Below are 3,361 nucleotides of genomic sequence, written 5' to 3' on the forward strand. Positions count from 1 at the left end.
GAGCCTCGGCGACGATGGAGCCTCGCTGGCGGTGAAGCCTCGCGGGTCGAACGTGAGGGAACCGCTGTGGGGGAGGGGGTGAGAACAATGGGGGTCCCAGCGTGGGGGAAACCGCTGTGGTGGAGAACAAAGGAGGAGCCAGCGTACTGTGTAACTTTGTCAGTGCCGTAGTTGGCCGCTATTTGCACCCCTTGGGAACGGCAGCAAAGAGTTTCCCTGTGCCTTGTCACGTGTGACAATAAATTATTCCATTCTAGAGTCTGCAGATGCTGGAGTCTGGAACACAACACCAACTGCTGAAGGGACTCAGGCAGTCAAGCAACACTTGTGAAGGAGAAGGATAGTCAACGCTTTGGGTCTTGAATCTGTGCAGACCCAAAATGTCGACCATCCCTGTGTCTCCAGTGACATTTAATATTTGTTTATAAAAATCCTCACATTTACCGCAATCACTGGGGTCATTGCCCAAGACAAGAACGTGGGAAAATAGATGAATAAGGATGTGGAGCTGGCCGACTGATAGAAGACAGAGAGTTGTGGTGGATCCAAGATGGTGCCCAGGCCAGGCGACTCTTTGTGTGCTGGTCATAGATCTGCCATCATGCATTACATTCGCTCCTCTCTTTGAAATCTCAACTCCAACAGTAGCATTTCTTACATTTAACTATGTTGTTCATGTTATACCCTTTATGCTGGGGGTCCCGCTAAAGGGGGGGGGGGGGGGGGGGGGGGGGGGGGGGCAAAATGGAAGAGAGACTACTGAGCCTACATTGAATACATTTGTAACCCAGTCAACCCAATATGTGGCCACTCTGCATACTTTTGTTTGCAAACCAAAGAATGACACTGTACCAAGTACATGTGTGAATAAAGTGTCAATCAATCTATCAATCATGTATCTGTACACTGTGGATGACTCAATTGTAATCACATATAGTCTTTCTGCTGACTGGTTAGCACGTGACAAACGCTTTGCACTGTACCTCGGCACACGTGACAATAAACTAAACTCAACTCAGTGTGTAGGCAATTCAGCTCTTTCATCCTCTCCACTATATAACAATTTAACTGTGTGCCGAAATAGCTCAGTTGGGAGAGCGTTAGACTGAAGATCTAAAGGTCCCTGGTTCAATCCCGGGTTTCGGCAGATGTTTTGGGCGGGCACGGTGGCGTAGCGGTAGAGTTGTTGCCTTACAGAGCTTGCAGTAACTGGCAGAGACCTGGGTTCGATCCCTGCTGTCTATACGGAGTTTGTACGTTCTCCCCGTGACCACGTGGGTTTTCTCCGAGATCTTTGGTTTCCCCCCACACTCCAAAGACATACAGGTATGTAGGTAATTTGGCTTGGTAAATGTAAAATAAATTGTCCTTAATGTGTGTAGGATAGGGGGTGTAGGATAGGGTGTGTAGGATAGTATTAATATGCGGGGATCGCTGGTCAGCGCGGACCCGGTGGGCCAAAGGGCCTGTTTCCGCGCTGTATCTCTAAACTAAACTAAACTAAATTAAACAAGATCATAGCTGTTCTTTTAACAGGGGCCTGGGGAGTGTTGTGGAGCAGAGCGATCTGGTAGCGCAGGTAGTTCCATGAAAATGGCGTCATAGGTAGATAGGGTGGCCAGGACGGCTTTCAGTACATTGGGCTTCGTCAGTCAGGATATTGAGTAGAGAAGCTGAGATGTAATGCCAGAGCTGCTGGTGAGACTGCATTTGGAGTATTGTGTTCTGTTTGGTCACTCTGCTATAGGAAGGATGTTGTTAAGCTGGAAAGATTGCACGGAAGATTCACAAGGATGTTGCCGGGATTTGAGGGACTAAGCATTAGGTTGAGTAGGCTGAATTTATTCCTTGGAGCGCAGGAGGCTGATGGGTGATCTTATAGATCATGAAGGGACTCGATAGGGTGAAGGGACAGAATATTTTACCCAGCGTAGGTTAATCAAAAACTAGAGGATATCGATTTATGGTGAGATTGGAAAAATTTAATAGGGGCCTTGGAAGCAATGTTTTCCACACAAAGGTTGGTGGGGATATGGAATGAGCTGTCAGAGGAGGTTGGTGATGCAGGTATAGTAACAACATTTGAATAGACTCTAGCACAACTAGAATAGTGAAAGGCTTGGATAGAGTGAATGTGGAGAGGATGTTTCCACTAGTGGGAGAGTCTACAACTAGAGGTCGCAGCCTCAGAATTAAAGGATGTTATTTTAGGAAGGAGATGAGGAGGAATTTCTTTAGTCAGAGGGTGGTGAATCTATGGAATTCTTTGACACAGAAGACTGTGGAGGCCAAGTCAGTGGATTCTTGATTAGAGATTATGTCAGAGATTATGCGGAGAAGGCAGGAGAATGGGGTTAGGAGGGAGAGAGATAGATCGGCCATGATTGATTGGCGGAGTAGACTTGATGGGCCGAATGGCCTAATTCTGCTCCTATCACATGTACATTTAAAAGGAAGGTACATGGATAGGAAAGGTTTGGAGGTATATGCGCCTAATGTGGGCAGGTGGGACTAGTGTAGATGGGACATGTTGGTTGGCATAGACAAGTTGGGCTGAAAGGCCTGTTTCCATGCTGTGTGACTATGACTTGTAATAGAGTCATGCACGATCCTTCAGTTTCTTCAAGATCTGCGGTTTCCTCCCAATCTCCAAAGACGTACAGGTGTAGCTTAATTGGCTTGGTATAAGTGTAAACTGTCCCTAGTGTGTGTAGGATAGTGTTAGTGTGCGGGGATCGCTGGTCAGTGCGGAATCGGTGGGCCGAAGGGCCTGTTTCCGCGCTGTATCTCTGAACTAAAAAGAACAAAACTAAAATAGAACCACAGGGGCCATCTAGTGGTTCTAGGATGTTTGCTGCTTGCTTTTTCTGCATGAGTTTGTGACATTTAACAGCTTGATGTGAATCGACACATCATTTGCGCTGGGACCCCCCTCTCAGTCGTATTACTGATACGTTTTTGATTTGTTCCACTATTATTAAGTGTTCCACAACGGGCTTGTGACATTTTCGTGCACGTTTGCGAGAATTGTTCTCGCAAATCCTAACAGCGGCACGGTGGCGCAGCGGAGTTGCTGCCTTACAGCGCCAGGGACCCGGGTTCTGCCCTGACCACGGGTGCTGAGTGCGCGGAGTTTGTACGTTCTCACCGTGACCTGCGCGGCTTTTCCCCGGGTGCTCCGGTTTCCCCCCGCGCTCCAAGGACGTACTGGTTTGTAGGTTAATTGACTTCGGTGAAAATCGTAAATTGTCCCGAATGTGTGTAGGATGGCGCTAGTTTAGATTAGTTTAGTTTAGAGATACAGTGTGGAAACAGGCCCTTCGTCCGCTCCAACCAGCAATCCCTGCACATTAACACTATC

At 47.7% G+C, this 3,361-nt stretch overlaps 1 non-coding gene across 1 annotated transcript; it reads left to right on the top strand.

Annotated features, from left to right (window-relative positions):
- The first annotated feature begins 1,074 nt into the window (after positions 1–1,074).
- On the top strand, positions 1,075–1,147 carry trnaf-gaa (transfer RNA phenylalanine (anticodon GAA)). The gene has a single exon. It is a non-coding gene; the product is annotated as a tRNA-Phe (tRNA).
- The last annotated feature ends 2,214 nt before the right edge of the window (positions 1,148–3,361 follow it).

The sequence above is a fragment of the Leucoraja erinacea genome, chromosome 16 (assembly GCF_028641065.1).
Source record: "Leucoraja erinacea ecotype New England chromosome 16, Leri_hhj_1, whole genome shotgun sequence".
NCBI classification, from domain to species: Eukaryota; Metazoa; Chordata; class Chondrichthyes; order Rajiformes; family Rajidae; genus Leucoraja; species Leucoraja erinaceus.